This window comes from Stegostoma tigrinum, chromosome 18, assembly GCF_030684315.1.
Source record: "Stegostoma tigrinum isolate sSteTig4 chromosome 18, sSteTig4.hap1, whole genome shotgun sequence".
NCBI classification, from domain to species: domain Eukaryota; kingdom Metazoa; phylum Chordata; class Chondrichthyes; order Orectolobiformes; family Stegostomatidae; genus Stegostoma; species Stegostoma tigrinum.
Genome location: NC_081371.1, coordinates 17,228,344 through 17,253,338, shown reverse-complemented (window position 1 = coordinate 17,253,338; position 24,995 = coordinate 17,228,344). Strand labels below are relative to the sequence as shown.

Sequence of the window (24,995 nt, the reverse complement as noted above, 5' to 3'; positions counted from 1 at the left end):
AAATGCATGTTCTTGTCCATGGAGTTTTCAGGGAAAGAGGCATTAGTAGGAGCTTAACTCAGAACACCACATTTTACACACCCAGCCCAGAGTGGGCACCCAGACTGGACCAGGACCGCACATGGGAAAAAAATGGGTCCACTCTGTCCTGTTTTATCAGTCTGAATATATGTAACTCTGATTCTAATCAGGACTAGTTTAATATTACCACTTAACAAAGTGTGGAGCTGGATGAACACAGCAGGCCAAGCAACATCTTAGGAGCACAAAAGCTGACGTTTCAGGCCTAGACCCTTCATAATTTCTGAAATTAGGGTCTATGAAGGGTCTACGCCTGAAACGTCAGCTTTTGTGCTCCTAAGATGTTGCTTGGCCTGCTGTGTTCGTCCAGCCCCACACTTTGTTATCTCGGATTCTCCAGCATCTGCAGTTCCCATTATCACTAATATTATCACTTGTCAGTCACTATTGCAAGCTTACTTTTGAAGCTGCAGTTCATCAAAAAAGAATTTGAAAGAACAATGCTTCCTTCAGAACATAGCCTGAATTTATAACTTAGCCAAGATTAATTAAAATACATCAAAGAAATCTTGTCAAAATATAATTTTGAAATAAAAAACATTTTCATGACACGTTTCCCAGCAACTTATCAACGATTATACTATGCCCAAAGAGGATTAAATCCTTCTGCATTTCAGTCTTCCTTATTTCTTCTTACTTTATTTATGTGCATATTTATGTTTTCAATATTTTGGATTGTATTTCTTTATCAATTTATTTCAAGTTCACTTGTCTTGATTTTTGTCATTTTTGTAATATTTTGTCTTACTTTCAGAAAGAGTAAATTAATAGTATTGTTTGATGTAGAATATTTTGACATTTTCATCTTTCCTCAAATTATTTTGCTGTATTTATCATCTGTGGTTCATATTTTGGCACTGGTTTAGAGTCTCTGATCATGGCTTTCTTATTTTGTTACAATTACCAAATTCGGGCTTTCAGCTAATTCCTGTTCCACTCCAGAAAGAGGACACCAGCTTCTGTCAAAGCACAAAATGAACTAGGAGCAAGGTGGCAATTATTTGCGCACTTTGCCACAATTGTTTCTTTACAGAACAGAAATTGGTCTGCTGGTCTGTTCTTGTCCATTTTGCACTACAACCCAAAACTAATTTCATCCCGAGATAGTAGGAACTGCCGATGCTGGAGAATCTGAGATAACAAGGCGTAGAGCTGGATGAGCACAGCAGGCCAAGCAGCATCAGAGGAGCAGGAAAGCTGACGTTTCAGGCCTGGACCCTTCTTCAGAAATGGGGGAGGGGAAGGGGGTTCTGAAATAAATAGGAAGAGAGGGGAGGCAGATAGACACTTCCGCCATCTGCAATCCGACTCCACCACCAAAGACATTTTTCCCTCCCCACCCTTAACTGCTAAACTGTCTTTCCTCCTACCTATCCCCTCCTCCCACATCAATCCCCACGCCCCTCTCCTACCTACTAACCTCATCCCTCCCCCTTGACCTGTCCATCCTCCCTGGACTGACTGATCTCCTCCCTACCTCCCCACCTACACTCACCTTTATTGGCTCCATCCCCAACTCTTTGACCTGTCTGTTTCCTCTCCACCTATCTTCTCCTCTATCCATCTTCTATCCGCCTCGCCCTCTCTCCCTATTTATTTCAGAATCCCCTTCCCCTCCCCCTTTCTGAAGAAGGGTCTGCTAGAAACAACAGCCTTCCTGCTCCTCTGATGCTGCTTGGCCTGCTGTGTTCATCCAGCTCTACACCTTGTTATCACTAATTTCATCCCCTAAGTTTTACTTATTCACACCATTACGTTTTGTATTTCTAACTATGTTATCGCAGCTTCCAATCACATTCTGTTCCTGCGTTTTTGCATGTCTGCCCCATTCTACTGCTTTCTTTTCTCACATGCTTAGCGTATCGTAACGTTACTCTTTAACAGTTCTTTTCTTTTCTGGTCAGCGCAATGCCAAAAACCAGTGCAGCACCAGATACTCTTGTGAAGCTATTCTTAACTTGTATTGTTGGAGTGCACACAACAAATTTAAACCCTGTTAAATTATCAGTTTCCACTTTTACAGATTATAGTGACATTGGGTACAGGAAAATCATTCTATTCTTTGATAAACCAGAATAAACTAATAATCATGAAATATGAAATGGAATATTAAAATATTAGTAACCAAAATAGTGTCTTATTACAGCCACAATTTATTTTTAGTCCTAAATTTAGTTAATCAATATCCTCTAGAAAACACAGTGATAAGGATAACAGTTATTGTGATTTCAAACCACCATGATATAATCTACTCTTTAATTTCTAGAATAATTACTACAGTCTGGTTTAAATCTTTTGAGATTTTCAGGTGTTTCCACAAGGATATCTGCTCTCAGAATTCAATGGAAACACTAAACATCCATGAAACATTTATTGACTAATGCATCTAATTATTTGCAGAAGCGTTCTCCCATTTGGATGATTAGTGTGCTTTCCCATAATGTGTGAAGTTGCAGACACATATCTGGGGAGACCTGTAAGTGTAAACAGCAATTGGAGTGGGGATCACAGAAAGCAAAGAGAAATGCAGGCAACTGAGATCCCAAATTGTCAGCCTTCAAAAAATTCACAAGACGCAAAGCCACCAATGTGAACTGCACTCATATAAGTCCTTAACTAAGGCCTTTTTAAACATTCAACTTAACGTTTATGAAAAGCAATCTCTTTAAGGCATATATTTGCTCAGGCACTTATGAAAATGCCAAGAAACATATTAAGCTGATGAGGACTATTTCATATCTGTCAAGTTAAACAATAATAGGTGAATACAGACTGTAGCCGAGCACAGGCCGAGCACAGGATAGGTCATTAAAAAGTTGGTCTTTCTTCATTATTTAATACTTCAGACCATGAGTTGTTTGGATAATTTAGTAAGAATGCCAATATTATCCTCAAGTTAATCATCTTCAAGTTTCAAAATGCAATCTGAAAGTAATCTTTGATCAACTACCACACAAATAACCAGAGGTTAGGGTGGCTCCAACAGATTAAGCATCAAGGAATTTTTTTCTGGCCTCTGAAATAGCATCCCAATTTAATGCAAACCAGCACTAAATAATATATAGATTTGTGCCATTAGTTGCAAGTATTGAAATCCAATTTGAAAATGTCCAAAACACATTTTTTATAGACACTTTGAGCTAAGTGACTTTGTAAATTGTCTATTCTATCAATGTGTGCGGAATTCAATCCCAATTTCAAGACGTGAAAGCACCGAATGGAACTGACCCACAAAGCCCTACAGTTCCAAGGTTGATTTGTTAGGATTGTTCAGATGAAGGGATAACTTCAACAATTTATAGTGTAAAACATGAATATCTGTCAAAAGATTATTGAGGTAAAACGTTAGCTAATCCTAAACCTAAAATATTAACTTTGTTTCTTGGTCTGCAGGTGTTGCCCAACCTGCTGACTATTTCCACTATTTTCTGTTTTTACTTTTGATTTTATTTATTTTAAATATTGTTAGTTGTTTGCTTTCCTTTTCTTTTTGCTGTTTGCGAATATACTGCTATTATTTGATCAAATATAGACTAGTTCCATTGATAATTAGTACTGAAATATTGCTGGTCCTGCCTTGGAAACTGCTGTGCAATTGTGCTCTGACCTTCCCTGAGTAGGTGAAGATTTATTCCAATCTTTAATAATATAACGCAGTGAAAGAGTTCCCTGTATCATTTCTGTAAATGAAACACAGAATGGTCAATATCTAATTTCAGTAAATGACATGCTTGAGGCAGACAGATGCTGATGTACTGATGTTGCTGCCGCATACCGTGATTACAATATTGATTACTTTCAGACGTGTCATGCCGCTTTCGAAGAAATCGAGTTTTGAGAAGAAGCAGTGACATAGATTACAATCACTGTGAGATTAATAAACCAATTCGTCAGAAGGAAGCAGTTTGAATTATCCTCCAATCATACTCACTGGCATCAAAATGAATGAGTCCTGACAAAACAAATGCTCTAACATTATACTATATAATGGGGAGGTGGTAGGAGCGTGGTCATGCAGCCACAATAAGTGGCAACCTAGTAATCCAGAGGTCAGGGTTCAATGTTAGTATGGCGCATGATGGAATTTAAAACAAATTAATAAATCTGGAGAAATAGCAACGATCATGAAACTATTGTTAATTCTTGTTAAAACCCATCTGTTTCTCTGAACTCCTTTAGGGAAGGAAATCTGCCATCCTTACCCAGTCTGGCCCACACATGACTCCGGGCCTACAACAATGCGTTTGACTCTGAGTTGCCCTCGACAAAGGCCAAGTGAGTCATTCAGTTCCAGAGAAATTAGGAACGAATAACAAGTGGCCATGTCTGCAATGACCACACCCTGTGAAAGAACAAAGAGAAAAAAAATTCAGTGGAATTTTTCACATGGTGTTACTATATGTTTCAGTTTCCGAGAAAGTACTAATTTTTAGTACTTATAACATCGTCATTTTAAGTTAGTGTCATATTTTTGCATACTCTTTATGATTCATAAGCAATGAAACCATTTTAAGCATATCCACACTGGACCACACGTCACTAATGAATTGATCTGGGCCAGAATATTAGAACAGTTATACTTGACCTTAGAGCTCATTGACTATTGACAAGAAAATCCTCAAGATCCAGCTCTTACACAGGACAATGTGTAAGTGCATGTGTGAACAAGATGAGGCTTAGCTGGTCCTTCCTCCCTGCCATCTTATACTGAAGAACGTTTGTTGGTTTCTCTAATAGACAAAGAACACCATTTAGATTGACACGTTAACATGAGTAATCTCACTCAGAAATGGGGACTAAAATAGATTAGATTAGATTCCCTACAGTGTGGAAACAGGCCCTTCGGCCCAACAAGTCCACACTGCCCCACCCAGACCATCCCCCTATAACCCACACCCCCCTGAACACTATGGGCAATTTAGCATAGCCGATCCACCTAGCTTGCACATCTTTGGACTGTGGAGGAAACCGGAGCAAACCCACGCAGACACGGGGAGAACGTGCAAACTCCAAACAGACGGTTACCCGAGGCTGGAATCAAACTCGGGTCCCTAGTGCTGTGAGGCTGCAGTGCTAATCACTGAGCCACCGTGCCACCCCAACTAAAATAGGAAAAGATAAAATGCACATTTCATTCACACAACATTTGATTCTTTTAGAAGATCTTACCCTGCTTTGACTTGGTGCTTGTGTGATAATAAACTACAGGAGCAGAGGTAAATTCCTTATTCTGACCAGGCACTGAACTTCAGTGTGTCAATGTTACCTAAAAACACCGTGTCCTTTTGTGATTTTTCACTTGATGAACGAAGAATAGAAGATAGCGTATAGAACACTACAGCGCAGTACAGGCCCTTTGGCCCTCGATGTTGCACCAACCTGTGAAATCAATCTGAAGCCCATCTAACTACACTATTCCGTTAAGATCCATATCTTTATCCAAAGACCATTAAATGCCCTTAAAGTTGGCGAGTCTACTACTGTTGCGGGCAGGGCATTCCACACCCTTACTACTCTCTGAGTAAAGAACCTACCTCTGACACCTGTCCTATATCTATCACCCCTCAATTTAAACCTATGTCCCCTCGTGCTAGCCATCGCCATCCAAGGAAAAAGGATCTCACTGTCCACCCTGTTTAATCCTTTGATCACCTTGTATGTCTCTATTAATTTGCCTCTTAACCTTCTTCTCTCTAATGAAAACAGCCTCAAGTCCCTAAGCCTTTCCTCATAAGACCTTCCCTCCATACCAGGCAACATCGTGATAAGTCTCCTCTGCACCCTTTCCAATGCTTCCACATACTTCCTATAATGCGGCGACCAGAACTGTATGCAATACTCTAAGTGCAGCCGCACCAGAGTTTTGTACAGCTGCAACATGACCTCATGGCTCCGAAACTCAATCCCTCTACCAATAAAACCTAACACACCGTACGCCTTCTTAACAACCCTATCAACCTGAGTGGCAACTTTCAGGGATCTATGGACATGGACACCTAGATCTCTCTACTCGTCCACACTACCAAGAATACTGTTTTTCTTCACCTGATCATTCTATAATTGCCATTGAAATCAAGGGCTGTACTGCTTTTGTTCTTAGTTTGCAACTTCAGTTATGGAAAGGATGAGTAGGGCTTAGAACGAACCAGTTGGGATCATCACCTCTACACATGCACCAACTTGGTAGCTCCACTGTTTGATCGTTGAACTTAACTCTAGACAATCTTGCCCTTCAATCCTGACAAGTTTCACTCAATGTTTCATTGGTGGTAAAACATAGGACAAAACAGGAAGGGAGCAGTGACTAACCTGCATTGGGTATATCATTACTGGATCTTCTGTCTGTTTTATACCCAATGTCAAGTAAACATCTCCCCTTTCATGTTAAATCAATTTGACGTCTCTGTGCCCCACAGAAAAGGAGATTTAAAATATTAAATCAGCTCATTTTTCTTCTATTCTTCACCAGTCCATAACTAAATGTCATCACCTCTCTTTGGGAAGAGCTTTGTCATTACTCCTGAATAGTTGGCGGTAGTGCAGAGTACAAGAGGAAACAAAGTGTTGATTTTCTTTTCTGTTCTTCCAACATTCTTCATTCTATCTGTTTGTTCCGCCTTGAATAATTCAAGATGATCAGAAATTTGCCGCAACACCAAGCTAATGTGTATATATGGTCATCAATTTACTGCATCCAACATTATAATTACAAACATGTACCATGACTCTTCCAGAATGTGAAAGTGCCAGTGTTGGACTGGGGTGGACGAAGTCAGAAGTCACGCAACACCAGGTTATAATCCAACAGGTTTCTTTGAAATCACAAGCTTTTGGAGTGTAGCCCCTGCATCAAATGAAGTCTATTCTTCCAGAATGGCACACAAGTTAACAAATTTGAAGAAAATATGCTGACAGTTTTCAGAAAATTGGAAACAGAAAAAGAATCAACCTCAAAGGATTAATTTCCAACCAGATGGAAATTATTGACTATCTTGTGCTTCTCCAGTTTGTTCAAAAAGTGCTAAAAACAATTTCTAAACAGCCTAGAAGTAACCGAGTGAATTTGAAGTAGAGTAAATGCTTGTTAACAGGCACCCTGCTGATGGAATATTCATTCGTTCAGCTGATTATTCATTCATTCACAGTGAGCTCAAATGGAAAACCTGCTGCTTTTTAAGAACATTTCAGACTTTGGGGTGGGAATGTTGCAAATTAGAGACAGGATTTAAGCAATATCAGTTTGTTATTGCATATCATCCTCAGCACAGGCAATCGACTCGCTATCCTACGCAGAGTTACTTGCACACATTTTATAACAGAGAATTGTTAATAGCAGCTAAGAGTGCCAAAACCTGCCTAATATCATCAATTAAACAAATACTGTAAGCAGCATGAAAGAAAATACTTCTAGTACATGGAACAGTGGATAAAACTGAGTTGAAACACAGCTGTAACAGTAACGTCATGTGGAATTGAATGCACAGGGCATTCAGTGTTAACTGAGACAAACCTGCAGTAGTTGTAAACTGTAATGTGCCATGTTGATACAATGTTGTCGAGATAGTGCTCATAATTCTCTGAAGCACATTCCATACTCAAAAGCCACATTCCAAATGTCAATGAACCTAAAGAAACTTGGGTAACTGCACTTAATTGAGATTATATGAGCAAAATACAACACCATTAACTCAGTTAACATAAAGAAGCAGTGACTCATTGAGATTGCTTTAGCCTCTTAACCACAGCAGTCACTTCAAAAGATTATTTTTGAATCAGTTTCACAGATGTCTGGGACAGATAATACTGCACTAATCTCTAGCTAAAGGCTGCTGTTTTTAAGTGCACACAGTGATGTTGAGAGTATATTTTTCTCTTACAAATGTTTTCTTTCTTTTCTCTTCAACCAAAGGTATTGTCCATTCATGGCAAACCACTTCACGGTCTTCTGTTGTTTTCCACTTAATGTAATACAATTGATTGTTTGTAAGTCTTGACAGACAGTCCAAATCCATGGGGTGTCCAATGACACATTTGTCATAATTCTTGACACACTGTGCCCAGAATTTCAGGGATGTCGGCATCCTTAGGGAACCGTGGCCCTAACCCTCAAAGCTGCTGTCATACATTGACTTCCTGCAAATGTTGTGATTAATAATCTGGATACGGAATGCTGTTTGTGTTTTCCCTTTCCTAACTTTAGGGAACTGAGATTAAGTTAAGAACCTTTAGTTATAGGAGAGACCAAACAATTTGTATTAATATATAGCAGCCACACTGGTTATTTTGAAAGCCACACTATTCATTTTTCAAAAAAGCATGTTTCAATGGCAGGTCAACTAACTTAACTCAAAATCTAAAATCAATTAGTTTTTTGTGCTCAGCCTTATATAGCCGTGGGGTAAGTCAGTAAATATTTTACTGCACTGAGATTTAAACAGATGTCAGGCCAATTCTCAAAAGCAAATGTTTCTCCAAACATGTAGTTACCATCCCCAAAACACAATGCGTGTAAAATAGCATTTTATCATGGCATCTGTTGTTATTAATTGAAAGTTAAACTGATGTGCAAGAAACACACATAATCAATAAGGAAATGATGGTTAATGGAAGCAAAAAGATGCTAATGTATGTTAATAATTCTTGACATCATGTTAAAGTCATTGTAAATGATTTGCAATGCATACCAATATTCACAATGTTACCAAGGTACCACCAAACTATTGTAGAGAAACAAATTCAGGCTGAGGAAGTAACATTCAACAGAACTGATAAACAACTGAAGCGAAGAATGATGATGGAGGCAATGCTGCCAAAAATGTCATCCACAGCTAGAGACAACTGTCCTGTTCTTGTGGAATATATGACAGACAGAGACACAAAATTAGCACAAGGGGACCAATATTAATCTGCACAGACTGGTTCACAACACTTCACCTGACGATATGGTCTGGATTTTCATTTCCAGGACAGAGGCAAGTGCACGGCATGAGGAATTCACCTGGCTCAGTCAAATCTGCTCAGGGATAAAGAACCACAAATAGGGGACTGTTCATTCTGTTAGTGGTATGTGCCATAGTCCCTTATAGCTAGCATGCCAGCTTAAAGCAAGTCCATCCATCCCAACGGTCCCTTTCAATTCCCTATGCTAATTTGTTGCTAATTTATGCTCCTCAACCCGCCAACACCTGCCACCATTCTTTGCTCTTAAACCCTCCACATAACTTATATCCACAATAAGCAGGCTTCAGAAGCAATGCTGAGATGAAGCAAAATATTGTTCTAAGTATCTATTACAGTCTTCACAATATATGAAAAAACTCATTCTTAAATGCCGATTTGATACATTTAAATCCCAAACACTTAGCCCCTGACGAAAAGTAAACATTTGCTTTCATTAGCAGCTGATTTTGTAATAATCTCCTTGAGTGGTCAATGAAATGGTGAATTTACAGCACCACACCTCTGTCCAGCTACCACTGCGATAATGATAGGTTGTGGAAGCAGATAAGTAGTGAAAAAAAACAATGATCACACTTAGGTTTCTGTCAACAAATAGTCATTGAAGTTACTAGAACAGATTTAACTGTCAGAATCAATTTTTGGTTCTAATTTTTAAGGGAGTGAACATTTACATAACTTAGCTGATCCAGTTTCACAGACTTTTTCCAGACTTTGTGGTGTGGAGGTCATTGGTGATATTCAAGATCTAATAATCCTAATGTTAATGCTAAAACAGCAGGGGTTCCAGTCCCACTATAACAACTGGTACAAATTTAAATTTAATTATTTAATAAAATCTCTCATTGAAGCTAGCATCTGTAAATTATTTGCAAGTTGTAAATCTCCTCAGGTACATAAGGGATTACCATTTCAAGAATTGAACATTTTAATGAGCTATGGTGAGTGGATTTTGCTTAATGTCTGTTATCTGGAATGGCAGGTATTCTCAGCTTCATGTGTTCTCTTTGTTTGAGCATTTTTCCTTCATGTAGCTTCAGTTCACCTCCAATGGTTTCACTTTTGGGTCACAATCTTGATTTATTTCATACAAGTCTATGAAGCACATGATGTTGAACAAGGCTTAATGTTTATATCACTTCACACTCACTTATTGTTGTTTTTCTGCAGTCACTGTTCTAACTATTGCACTCATTAGCATCTTGAAATTGGTAGATGTCAACATATGTTATGGTACTAATTGCTTTGTCATGATCGTGGTCCGTAGTCTCTCTGGTAGCCATCTTCATAATCATGCTTTGCGTTTTTCCAAAAAAAATGCTTGCATGCTGAGTCAGTCAGTTTCTTGAAGTCCAAGCACAGCATACCTCATGTTCAATGTATTTCCTTGTCTTTTGCACACTGTCCTATGTGATTCTGTACACTGGCATTGATCTTTTGCCCAGCTCTTTCACAAATATTTCTTCCTTAGCTAAATTATTAAATATATATACTGTTCATAAAGGCTGTTGTGGCACAACTATGGCATCCCTAGTTCTAGTCCCACTTGCTGTTTAGGTGTGCCATTGTATGTTCAAGCAAGATGATCAAAATAACTAAAGTGCTCAAAAATAATGTTACTAGAGGGTAAAAATGGGTCTCCAAGGCCTTTACAATTTTTGGAGTATGGCTTTTCTGTTCCTCAGCGAGGTCTCAGATGTATTTCAGCTAGTAGCTCCGTTCCCTCCTACACTGATAACAGAACTGCCCTCTTCTTTGTTCAGCGTTTCTGATTCACTCTATGGCTATCTCACAATTTTGCCATTGAGACTGGAAGAAGTTCCTATTCTGTCTCAAATTGTCTTTTACCTCCGTAGTGGCAGGGAATGGAAAATTTGCTGTATTGTTGTCTCACAGAGCAATACAAAGATGCAGGCTGATTTGTAAAAATTGTCTCCATCAGTGTCTTACAGAAACTGGCTCTTACAACTACAGCCATAACCCAATTTCAACTGCACCATGGGCAGAATTTTCTCATCCATTGTATGGTCTAAATAATGGTGAGCAAGGTGAGAAAGTATGGGAAAAATGAAAAGAAATCAGAATCGTGATGTCTAAAACAATTTTTGCAATTTTCTCCTCAAGCCGTGTCATTTCAGAAAGTCACTATTGAGTGGCACTTCTGGGACTTGCATTGCTTTTTAATGGAGTGTGTGATGCAGGCAGCTTGTCACAGTGTGGAACATTGAACAGTCAAAGTGATGGGCACATCACTGTATGGCATCAATGTTATACCTACAACATCTGCCAGCAGCTTATGCAGCAAACACACAACATGCCCTGTCAGCAAAGAGCCATGTGTGGAAGTCAGTAAGGAGTAGTTCTTAGTGGGGTATAGGGGAAGTTCAGTTAGTCAGAAAGTAACACGACAGACCGTGAAGGGACTCGTTTTATTCTAGTCCAGGCATTTGGTCACAGTCAGTCAGGAGTCCAGTCCTCTCAGGGCCTTGAGACCCACATCCTTGCATTATGGGAATTAAAGTTAAAGTAAGTTTGAGTATGAGGCAGCAAAGACCCTTGCAGATCATAGAAGATCATGGACCTTATTGTGCACTGATGGGTGCCCCATTTCACACAACAATGACCTAGGCTGCAGTATGTGTCCAGTGTGGCTTGATCAGGTGATATGGCCTCCTGTGGTTGTGTGCAGGCTAAAAGATTACTCTCCTCTCCTAAACCCCAGCCACCAACACCTTCAGGTTGAGTTTTCCTATCCTCTGGGCCATATCTGTGAAGGATCTTTCCTGGTTTGCAGCAACTGAAGTGGCGTATAGGTGGCTGTCAAACCATGGCACCACTCTCAGGAAAGCCAGAAGCTCTTGGCAGTGGTGAGCATTTCCATCTATCTGGCTGTGTGATTCTCCGAGAGAGTGCTGTGTTGTGTAATTAATGAGATGAAAAGCGGACAATTGTGAGAAAATCGACCCTGGGCCTTGGCAGACTGGCTGCCATGGATCTCACTCAAAAAAACATTTTAACTGGAAATGTAAAGATATTCCATTTGCTGGCTTTTAATGGCTTCTGTGTCTAAACAGAAAATAATTAACATAGGTAATGGCAAGTAACGCCATTCAGATGCATTCCTCCAAATATATTCTGTTCTAAGAGATAATAGGAACTGCAGATGCTGGAGGACCCGAGATAACAAAGAGTGGAGCTGGATGAACACAGCAGGCCAAGCAGCATCTTAGGAGCACAAAAGCTGATGTTTCGGGCCTAGACCCTTTAAGCCCGAAACGTCAGCTTTTGTGCTCCTAAGATAGTCTGTTCTAATGCTGGCAGATGTTGTAGATTTAACGTCTTACATGATAATAAGATGTTGATGCCAGGATCACAACAGCTGCAGCTGGAAAATTCCTGTGAGGGGGAGTGGAGAGGGGGTTGCGAAATGTGGGATTGAGTTGGAGAGGGTGGGAAGCGTAGATTCTTCATTGGATCAGAATGGGACTTTACTTGTAATGGACAGGAGGTCCAGAGACTGTCCCATCATTGTGATTGGTCAGGAGCACAGTAATCCCAGCAGGTGAGAAGGTGCCACATTGGCAACCTGTTACATTCTGCTTCTGTCTTTAAATTCACAATAAAAGTCACTGCCATATTTAACAATCTCCAGAATTCTTTCACAAGTCAACAACACCTGAAAACCACCCACTGAATGCAGTTTACCTGCAGATTGGTGTGATAATTATCTTTGCTTGATGAAGCAAGCTTTGGGTTTTAGGAAATTGGTTGTTCCTTCCTCTTCCAGTAGAGATTCCCCATTTTAAAAAAAACAAAGCTCTGCAGTGAGTTGGTCCATGTTGCAATTTTCTTTAATCAGAGACTGTTGTTATTAATAATAAAGTTCAAAAGCATTTGTTTATACTGTAATCTCATTGTAAAGTGTATGAAAAGTAGTGAGGTGTTTTGACCTGGAGACAGACAGCTGAACCAAAGCAGTCTTTCTACCTCTGTATTCGCAATGCAATAATAATTAAACTGAAGACCCCTAGTAGTCACTCCAATGATTCCTAAAAGACATTTGAATTACCAAACCCTGACTTTGCAATTAATTATTCTTCACTTGCTGGTTTTGTATCTTAAACAAAAGACTTAACAATTTATTAATTACACAATATCTTTAGCCAAGAGTACATTAAACAACAAAATAAGCTGATTAATGTCTATGCTGTAAACGAGAAACATTTGTTTTCAGCCCCATTCATACAAAAGCCAGGCAAGACAAGCACAGCTAAGCGATAAATAAAAGAAAATAGTAGAACTCTCCAGATTACATAAATGGCTTTCATGATGCGCTATTTCAGAGTGTAAATGTAACTTTTTCACAGTTTTTCTGAAACATTGACTGGGTTCTGAGTTCATCCATGCAGAGGCAGCAATAATTCTAACACAACTTTCTAGTCTTTGGGCTTCCAGAAGATCGATTAGCAGATTAGGCAGGGAGTTTTCAAATCTTCTTGCTGTCTCAGTGAAATCCTAGAACCATCTCTCAGAAAAGAAATAGACTGATCAACTCTCCCAGAATTCTAATTCACCATTCAACATCTGCCATCTGCTTGAATGTAGATTCTCTTCCAGACTTGTCAGAACCAAATCACAGATACAGATCTTGTTAATAGCCAACTTTCACTATCTCTTTAAACACAATGATCTTTCTGGGGAAATCACTCTATTGCTTAAAACCTTTTAAATTATGGCTCAGCCTGCAATTGGTCTCGAGGCTTAGCCTCATAAACAAAGTTTTTATTCTTTTCCTTTTCGTACAAGTCATTGCTAAAGTCCACCAGTCAATTCCAGCACATAATTCAAAATTGATAATAAAATGAAAATAATGAAAAATCAGTGAAGGTTCTAAGAGAAGAATGACCATCAACTCCTATTTCATACCATTGACAATGAAATCATGTACCCTGTTTATCTGTCACTTGGCTGCAAGCAAGCGCTTGTGGCATGTATCAAGGAGTGTGCTAGCAACTGTGCCATACCCATCACCTACATGCCTTTATAATCAAACAAAGAACATCAGCTGTTGGAGATCTAAAACAGAAATTTCTGGAGAAACTCAGCAGGCTTGACAGCAACTCCATAGAGAAAGCAGAGTTAACGTTTTGAGTCCAGTGTGTCTTCATCAGAACATGAGTATGCCTCTGCTTTGGGAAATTGGTTGTTCCTTCCTCTTCCAGTAGAGATTCCCCATTTAAAAAATAACAAAGCTCTGCAGTGAATTGGTCCATGTTTACCAGCAGTGGGAAGTGTCAGGTAACTCACACATTCCATCCTTGAGCCAACTGAGGTTGTAAAGTGGTTGATTTATTGCCAGCCCCCATGACATGGGGTAGGGGCTTACCCGCACCATGTAGTGAAGTCATCAAGTGAGATCTTGCAGCCACATAGTGGGTAGTGTGATGCGAGGCAAAGGCCTAGTGGTATTATCGCTGACTGTTAATCCAGAGCCCCAGGTAATAACTCGGGTTCAAATTCCACCATGGCAGATGGTGGAATTTGAATTCGATAAAATATCTGGAATTAAGAATACCATGAATCCATTGTTGATTGTCGGGAAAAAACCACCTAGTTCACTAATGGCCTTTAAGGAAGGAAACTGCCACTCTTACCTGATCTGGCCTACATGTGACTCCAGACCCACAGCAATGTGGCTGACTCTCAACTGCCCTCTGGGCAATAAATGCTGCCGAACCAGCGACACCTCATCCCGTCAATGAATAAAGAAAGAAAAGGTGCAGTATTAGCTATCTCCTTGGGGGTTCCCTCTCAAAGTACTCTACTTACTGTTTGCATTTCCTTCAGTCCTGGCATCTTGTACCCAGTCCCCAAGACACCTCACCAGGACCTGCTAGCAAGGCACCTGATGAAACCTCCAAGTGACCTCTCAGTCCAACAACATGTCTCCATGATGTGCTGGCACTGATTGCAGTCCAAACAGTGGCCACCATTCCCAGTGGGACTGCTATGACAAGACAGCTACTGATCACCTCAGATGGGTTTGGCGTCTCTCCTGGGACATGGGTATTGCTGAATGGTCCAAGATTTGTTGCCCACCCCTCGTTTTGTCCTGGATTGTGACAAGCTTCTTGAGTGTTGCTGGGACCACATTATCCCGACAATGGGGAGCATTCCATTAAACATGGAAAACCTTTAACCAATTCTGGATAATAGTCTGGGAGACCCCCCTGGTGTCTCACTAGGGCAAGCAATCAAATCAAAGGAGATTACAGGTTGGCCTTTACTCATCACATTCACGAGTAAATAATATCTCACCTCCAATTGGTCAGCCTTTTTCTGGATCCAGTCTTGTTCTCTTTTAGAGGACTAGATATCTCAAGTTTGTTTTTCTGAAGATATTCTTCCCGACATGGAGTCATAGAGTCACACAGCATGGAAACAGGCCCTTCGGTCCAACCAGTCCATGCCAACCATTGTCACAAACTAAACTAGTCCCACTTGCCTGCAACCCATATCCTTCCAAACCTTTCTTAGTTATGTCATGCTTAAATGTTGTAATTGTACCCACATCCACCACTTCCTGTGGAAGTTCATTCCACTCACGAACCACCTGCTATGTAAAAAATTCGCCCCCTTACGTCTTTTTTAAATCTTTCTCCTCTCACCTTAAAAATATGCCCCATCTTGAAATCCCCCAACCGAGGGAAAAGACATTACCCCTCAGGATTTTATAAGCATCAGTAAGGTCACCCCTCAAAGCCCTGATGTCCAGTGAAAAAGGCCCCAGCCTATCCAGCCTCTGTCATACCCAGCAACATGCTGGTAAATCACTTCTGAACCCTCTCCAGCTTAACAATATCCTTCCTATAACAGGGAGACCAGAACAGGACACAGTATTCGGGAAGAGGAAGAGGCATCCTGTACAATCTCAACATAACGTTCCAACTCCAACTATTGTACTGGATGCACTAACACACTGGATCCACTTCCACACATGAACATATTCATGAAATAGGAGCAGAAATAGGCCATTCAGCCCTTTGAACTTGTTCTGCCATTTAATAAGGTCATGGCTAATTTGGTTGTGTTTTTAATTCCAGCTTGCCATCTATCCCAATAACCTTTGATTCTGATGCCTACCACGAGCACATCCGCCTCCACCTGAAACATATTCAATGACGCATTACCTACCGCCTCCTGAAGCAGAGAGATGTGAAGTTGCACAACCCTCTCGGAAGAAAATGTACTCCTCATTTCTGCTGTAAAAGGGTAACCAATAATATTAAAACAGCATCCCTTAGTTCAGTACTCACCCACATCCCCAGCATTGAGGCACTGAGCACCCCCAATCAGCTACAATGGGCTGTGCAGGATCGTCCGTAACTACCTGACTTGTTTTTATGTCCTGTCTAAGCAGGCCCCCTTTACAAATGAATCATATACAAGCATCGCTATTGTTTCGGTACTCCACTACAAATAAAATAGGTATCATTTCATCATCCAGTCCTTAGGTAGAAGTAAATTTAAAGAATCATAGCAGGTGATTTTTAACGGTGGATAAAATTCTTATTTTCAATTTATTTTCCAATTTACTAGTGCTATGCCGCCCACAGTGGGTGCTCCACTGTTGTAACCACAAATTTCAAAGAGCCCAGGCAGTATTTAATACCTCAGGAAGCCTGACTGGACAGGAACATCATTTATTGTTGAAAACAATGTAGAGCTACTACTGTGTTGTACATAGACTAGTCCTAGCCCAGTACTGACAGATCTGCAAACTCGTCTCTGGGTCTGTTTTATAAGTGGCTCAGGTGATGAGTTCTCATTGACCAAGCCTTTGCCTGTAAGTAACAGAAGTCATTCAACAAGCTCAGAAGGAGACTACTAATTCCCCATAGGCCTTGGAGAGGGTTATCACTCAGTACATCCAGGAAATACACATGAAGTGTTTCCTGGAGGAAGAGGATGACAAGGGACTGGACAGAGATCAAACTGGTAATGTACAACAGTGCATCAAGGTGGCTTAGTAGTCAGCATTGCAGCTTCACAGCACCAGGGATCCAGGTTCAATTCTAGCCTTGGGCAAGAGTCTGTATGGAGATTGCATGTTTTCCCAGTGTCTGCTTCGGTTTCCTCCCACACGCCAAAGATGAGTAGGCTATGGGATTGGCCATGGGAAACACAGGGTGATAAGGATAGGGTGGGTCTAGGTGGGATGCTCTTCAGAGGGTTAGAGTGGATTCGATGGACCAAATGGCCTGCTCCCACAGTGTAGGGAGTCTAACAGGAAGCATATACTATGCATCGACCAGGATCCCCATTTCAAAATCTCCAGAGTTAAACATAGTGCTTTTACTTGGGAAGATGCCCATTATCTATGCTATTTGCTTCTGCCATCTGCCATAACAAGAAATGCTGGGATCCCCAGTGCCTCCATCTTTAAAAGGCCATTCTCTAGTTTGTAAAAGGCTGTCAGACCAGAGCCGTCTTGCTTAGTTGTGACATTTGACCCAGACATGGCAGGGAGGAGGAGATCAGTGCTACTCTTCATGAACAGGGACCTAAAGGCCTGGGTATTGCAGAAGAGGGCCATCCACTAACCTCCCCCCCACCTTCACCAACTGGTAGAGGAGGCCACAGCACTAGACCTTGCCAGCCTGGTCTGAGGTTCTGAGGAAGGGTCACTGGACTCGAAACGTTAACTCTGAGTTCTCTCCATGGATGCTGCCAGACCTGCTGAGCTATTCCGGCAGTTCCTGTTTCCCAGCATCTGCAGTTCTTCCAGCTTTTAATCTTATGAATGTATTTCCGTCATGCCACTAACACTAGTGTCTGATTAATGGCGAATCAAATTGGATGTATCTGATCCAGCAAATCCCTGAGAAGCGATTGTCAGCAATGCTTAGAAGCTGAGAGAGACAGCTGTCTCCAACCTGTTGTACCATGGTTTAAGGGAACAATGTCACTATCTTGCCAAAAGCTAAGCCTGTATTTAGGGCCTCTGTGGTGCAGAGCTGCCTGTGGTGCCACTAAGACACTTACTGTAGTGCTGCAGCTGGTGATGAGAGATTCCACTAAGGTTTGCCATCTGTGAATCATTCTGGCAGACAATCTCCAATCCCTGCATCATTCCATTAAGAGCTTATTCCTGTAGCAACTTAGCCAAGAGCCAATGACCTCGATATTCTTGTTGCAAATGTCAGACCTCTCAATTTCTACCTTCCCTATGTGCCTAGCATTCCTGTGCACTCCTCCCTGACGCATGCTGATGGATGGGTTTGGTTGATATTTGACAAAAAGTTGGCGAACGATGGCATGTACCAGATATATTTCAGTCCAGTACCAACTTGGCTGCAGGATATGAAGCTGATAACATTTCCACAAATTGCTACTCCGTTCTTCTCAGTGGTAAGGGTCAAATGGCTAAAAGATGCCAAGGTTAGTTTGATGACTTGCCATGGGGCATCCCAATGATACCGACTGCAAGTATTACATGCTGCTGGTGATGGGGCAACAGTGCAGTAGGCTGCTTTAACTTGGAAACTACTGAGTTCCTTGAGTGTGATTACACAATTACAAAGCAAGTGGAATGATTACAGTTGATAGTGGAAAGGAATGAGGGTTCAGGAGCATATCAAATTGCTACAATGAACCTGGCCTCTGCCTTGCTCTTGAACCCATAGAAATAACGTGCCCAGTTAAGCTTTTGGATATGATGCTGTTGAAGTTTGGGTTAAACTAGTCAGTTCTTCTCTTTCTGTATTATTAGACACATAACATGGCATTAACATTATCTTCTGCTTGTCAGCCAAAATTTGGACAATCTCCTCTGCCATAAGCTGCTCCATTGTTGACTTTGGCAGGAATGGAATTGAATTCTTCACAGATAGTAGGAACTGCAGATGCTGGAGAATCTGACATAACAAGGTGTAGAGCTGGATGAACACAGCAGGCCCAGCAGCATCAGAGGAGCAGGAAGGCTGACGTTTCGGGCCCAGACCCTTCTTCGGTCTAAGCCTGAAACATCAGCCTTCCTGCTCCTCTGATGCTGCTTGGCCTGCTGTGTTCATCCAGCTCTACACCTTGTTATCTCTGGAATTGAATGCTGTTGGATTGTCTGTGAACAGAAATGTGAGGAAACTTTAGATAGTTGGGTCAAGGGCAATATTCCATCAAATTCCAACAACAATGTCCTGGCGCTGTAATGAGTGACGTCTGATAACCATGACCATCTTTCTTGTCAGATGTCAGCCCATCTACCGGCACTGTTTTTTTTGATCCTCAGTGATCTCAGTTTTGCTAAGGTTTCTCAATTTTATATTCAGTTGAATGCTGCTTTCATTCGTCTTTGTATTGGAGCCTGCTTGCACCTAAATCATTTCTCTTCCAATTAATTTACTTAAACTGGCAAATTGAATGCACCTAAGCTGCCATATGTTTACTTCTGTCATTAATTGTATTCACATTATGATTTAGCGGCCAGCTTGTTTGTTTATACATGGTAGAAAATTTCTGTAAATCTTTGCTGTTGAGCTTACATTTTTACCATTTTAAAAATATAAAAGCATTTCATAGCATTTTTATTTGCTGCTCAGTACAATGTGTTCCATGATTTTGAAGTGATTTTTGAACCTTTCCTCTCTATGGACCTATAGCTTGAGTTCCTTCGCTGAGGTTACTCCATGCTATGGTTAGGATTTATTAATTAGTGGTTTCTGCTTGGCACAGTCATCATCTCATTGCCAGCTGTGGACGTACATGGCTGGCTTCATGCGTGGCACGTCTGCCTAATGTGTAGATGCTTGTCATTCATCCCAAATCAGAGCTTCTGATGCAAATATTCCAGCTTCACCTCCTGGGCTTTACTGCAAGCAACCAAAGAAAATCCATTGAAGGATTTAAACACAAAAAAGAAGGATTTAGAAGTAATATTGTTGAATGTGAATGGGGTGAAGGATGAACAAAACTGAATGCAGGATGGGAATAAAGTTGAAGTTTCTGGAGAGTTGAGGATACACAACCAATCAGGAAAGTATTGGAAAAGAGGTGGCAATGGCTGAGATGATCAGTGGCTACTGTTGCTATTACATAGAAATAAGCAATCTTTGTGATGATGCGGCTGGAGGCAAAACAAGACATTGAGGTGGTAAACAAATGCATTCAGCTGAAAATAGTGATTGGGTTGTGTGGTCTGTTGCTGGACTAAAGGAAGTGACTTAACTTTCCCTGTTGTGAAGCTATGAAAACATCAAACATGCAATCTGCTAGCACAGAGGCAGTGAACGAGTTAAATATGTTGGTGGAGAAAGGCTGTTGTTTGTCTACATTCAAAGATTTACATGTGCACTGACGTTTTACAGAGTGACACTGACTTTGAATTTTTAAATATGGTGGGCGGGATCCAATATCTGGCCATTGGTATTGTCAATACACTTTTTAGGTGGCCTCGCTGTGAATGCTTGACTGTACTCCAATATTCTTTAATGGATTGACAAAGAGCTTGCTTTTTGATATACGAGGTGGTAAGTTTTTTTTATTTGAACTCTTTCTTTCAATGTCCAAACACTTATTTGTACAAAAATGAAGAAGTGTAAAGTGAGATAAATCTGTTATTAATACTAAAGTGGCTGTGTCTGACTGATACTTTCTGAATGCAGCAAAGTATCAAAGAAAATTTCGAAATAAGTGTTCTCTTTAAGTGCATTTCAAGACTTGTCATTGTTATTTTATGCTTTTTTTTCTGCATTCTCCATGGGCCTGGAGAAGACAGCAAGGTCAAGGGAGAGGAATGGGGGCAAGGAGTGATGAGCTGGGTGATGAGCTGCCTCTGGAGGTATTAGGCCCGGCCCCTGCTTTCCTGGAACAAAAATAGGGGCAAGCAGGGACCCTATCAAAGGAGCTGGGTTTGTCAAGTAAGAGAACTGCCCAATTTGAAATCCAGCTCCATGTTTGTCAATGATATTAACCACAGAGAATATATTATCAAGAGGTGGAGGATGAAGAGTGAATGGTCAAGATGGACCTCAAGAGTTTTACAATAGTAATGGCATAATGATGAGAAGAAAATCCTTGGCTAAAGGTGTTCTGGCAATGCTTGGATAGATCACAGCAAAACCAAGAGTACATAAATACCAGTGAACTAGACAACTCAGAAGAGACAGTGAAGAAGGAGTATATGCAATTGCATGCTGCAATTTGTGGAGGAATGGAGGAAAATGAGAGTGGCCTTTTGTCTGCTTTTACTGGATGTGGACATTACTGATTAGGTGAACTTTTATTGTCCATTACTTATTGCCCTTGAGCAAGTTATCACTTGCTTTCTTGAACTGCTTTCTTGAACCATTGTAGCCCTTGAAGGAGGGGGTAGGTACACCCATAATGTTGTTAGAAAAGGTGTTCCAGAATTTTGACCCAGCCACAGTGAAGGAATGGAGGTGTAGTTCCAAGACAAGTGAATGACTTGAATGGGAACTTACAAGTTCTGATGTCTCCGTGCATCTGTTGCCCTTGTCATTTTTAGTGGTAAGGTCACAAGTTTGCTGTCAAAGTGAGTTGCTACAGTACTTCTTGTAGATGTTAGATACTGCTGTGATCAGTGGAAGAAGTTAAACTTGAAGGTAGTGGACAGGGTGCGAATGAAGCAGGCTGCTTTATCCTGGATGGTGTTGCGCTGTTTGATGTTGGCGGAACTGTACTCATCTAGACAAATGGACAGTATTCCATCTTCATTACTGACTTGTACCTTGCATATGGTGGAGAAGCTTTGGGGAGTTAGGAGGTGAGTCACTCAATACATGATTCCTCACCCTTGAAACGCTCTTGTAATTATTGTACTGGTATGGTTAGTCTGTTCAATTTCTTGTTAATGATGATCTGCAGGATGTTGATAGTGGGGTTTCAGTGATGGAAACATCATTCAATGTCAAGGGGAGATGTTTAGATACTGTCTTGTCAGAGATGGTCATTGCCTGACTTGTGTGGTGCAAATGTTACTTGTCATATTACCCCAGGCCTGAATGTTGTTCAGACCTTTCTGTTAAATGAACATGAATTGCTTCAGTATCTGTAGAAATGTGAATTGTGCTAAACATTGCGCGATCGTCAGCAAATATCCCTGCTTTTCTGACATAATAATGCACCGCAAACAGTCACAGTCACAGTCACAGACTATGATAATTGGGAAATCTGACATGGTACTGAACACCTTTGGCATCTTACATATTCTCAGCATCTCACATAGTACTTTGCAGCTAATTAATTACTTTTGAAGTGGAGTACATGCTGTTGTGTAGGCAATCACAGCAATAATTTACACAGAGCAAAGTGCCACCAATGTAATGGGCAATGAGCTGAATAATGAGGTAATTTGTTTTGATGAAATTGGTTGAGAAACACTGGTCCTGAAAGTCGAACACACTTTCCTACCTGCAAATTGTGCCATGGGATCTTTTATGTTCATGCAAGAGGATAGAAAGAATCGTGGTTAACATCTCATTTTGAAAGGTGGCAATTTCCAACAATGTATCACTGCAGCATTGCACTGAAGTCACAGCCTAGAGTATGCATCCAAATCCATATCTACAGGTGGCTCAAGGTTGACATTTGGCATGTGCTGATAATGATGCTGAGACAAATGCTGCAAAGCCCTGTAGTTGGGGGCTAATTTGCTACTTTTCTTGTTCATTCATTGGATGTGACCACTGTCAGCAAGGTCAGTGGATATTGTCCATTTCTAACTGACCTCGCCAAACTGGTGGCAGTTGCAGCCTTGAACTGTTGTAGTGCAAACGATGTAATGCTGTAAGGAAGGATATTTCAAAGGTCTGACCAAGCAACAATGAAGAAACGGCAATGTGTTGGATTTTATCTTGCTTTTAGTAGACAGGGCATAACTGGCAACTTTCCATACTCACAAGTAGATGTCAGTTGCTGTACTGGAACAGGGTTAGGGACGTAGGTAATTCTGAAGCACAAGTCTGCAGCACTGTTGCTGAATGTTGACAGGGTGCAGAGCCTTTGCAGTCTCCGGAGTTCTCTTATTTCTGGATATCAAATTGGATGACGATTGTCATCTGTGATGATGGACAACAGCGAGAATTGATTAGAATCATTATGCCATATGATTTCTTTGATGTGCCCTATTTCTGTATCAAGCTAGCACAGTAGCTCAGCTCTATTTACCTTGCCAGTAAGCCCGTCTTACAATGCATGGAACTAGAGGAATTCCAAAGTGGATACTGACCAGCAAAGGTGGCTTTGTGATAGACAGCTGGAGGGAACCCACTTGAAGATTTCTTAACCAGCATGTAAAGGAAAGGGAGCTCATTAGATTGTTCCATTTCAAAGTTGAATGTGAGCCTGGGATGAAGCATCTTAAGATGTGTATGAAAATTCTTAGATGCAACTGCAAATTTAAACATAACAAACATATTTATCAACTTACCAGAAGTATGCAAGAATTAAGACGTTAGGAGTCATTTCAACCAATAACTGTGTCGCTGAGAGGTGCACCTAGAGGAAGAATTATGGAGGGTATTTGTTTCTTAAAACATGTGATCAGATGGAGTACAGGCACAGAGTAATCCCAGAGTACAAGCACACTAATCACTAAATGTTACACTACACATTAGGAAGGCCATGAAAACAGCAACAAGAGCACTCGATAAAAAATAAGAAAACTGCAGATGCTGTAAATCAGGAACAAAAACAGAATTTGCTGGAAAAGCTCAGCAGGTCCGGCAGCATCTGGGAAGAACAAACAGAATTAATGTTTTGGGTCCAGTGACCCTTCCTCAGAACCGATAGCAGCTGGAAAAATGTTGGTTTATATGCAGAAGACAGTGGGTGGGATGGGAGGGGGCATGGTTAAGGAGTAAACGACAGGTAGGGATAGACCACAAAGAGAGAGAAGAATAGTTGGACAGACAAAGGATTGATAATGATCCGGTCAGGAGGGTGAATAGCCTTTAAAGGGCACTGTTAGTGAGTAACAATAGATAGTGTGTAATGGCAGGCTATGTGATAACAAGGCCTGGTGTGTGGGGTAGGGGGCTGGGACATGAGAGTGTTTAGGTCATTAAATGATTGAACGTGATATTGAGTCTACAAGGGCATGTAGGGAGTAAAAGAAAGTGGACAAGGGTATCCCAGAGCGAATGGTATCAGCAGAAGGCACTCAAGGGAGGGGAGGGGAATATGTCTCTGGTGGTGGCATCTCGCCAGTGGTGGCGAAAATGGCATCTGATGATCTTCTGGATGTGAATGCTGGTGGCATGGTAGGTAAGGACAAGGGGAACCCTATCACTGTTGCAGGAAGGAAGGGGGGGGGTCACAAACTGGCCACTAACATCCATCATTAATCCACTAACTCCCACAGCTGTCTGGGCTACACATCCTAGCACTCTGCTTCCTACAAAGACTCCATCCTATTCTGTCAGTTTCTCTGTCTCCATCGCACATGGTCAGATGAAGCCAACTCTGACAAGGGAGCCTCCAAAATGTCCACCTTCTTCCTCAACTGAAGCAACCCCAGCTCCATTATCAACAGGGCCCTCAACACCAGGATCGACCCATCTCCTGCACTTCCGCCCTCACTCCCTCTTACCTCCCGCAACAGTGAAAGGGTTCCCCTTGTCCTTCCCTACCATCCCACCAGCATCCACATCCAGAAGATCATCAGCCACCATTTCCACCACCTCCAGCAAGACGTCACCACCAGGCACTTATTCCCCTCCCCTCCCTTGTCTGCCTTCCATGGGAACCATTCGCTCTGGACACCCTGGTCCACGCTTCCTTCATTCCAAACAACACCCAGCCCCCAACAGCCCCACAGCACCTTCCCTTGCAACCGCCAAAGGTGTAACACCTGCCCACATACCACCTCCCTCCCCAGTATCCAAGGGCCCAAATATACCTTCCAGGTGAAGCAACACTTCCCAGAATCTACTCTACAG

The 24,995-nt window shown here is 41.3% G+C and overlaps 1 protein-coding gene across 9 annotated transcripts in view; it reads left to right on the top strand.

Moving 5' to 3' along the window:
* LOC125461148 (protein shisa-like-1) overlaps positions 1–24,995 on the top strand; it is a 149,859-nt gene that overhangs the window by 30,950 nt on the left and 93,914 nt on the right. The window contains exon 1 of one of the 9 annotated variants that reach the window (XM_059652366.1): positions 16,273–16,311. The exons of the other annotated variants lie outside the window; for them this stretch is intronic. The gene's annotated coding sequence lies outside the window, so the exon portion shown is untranslated. Of the gene's footprint in view, positions 1–16,272; positions 16,312–24,995 lie in introns of those variants that run through there. 9 annotated transcript variants of the gene reach the window in all.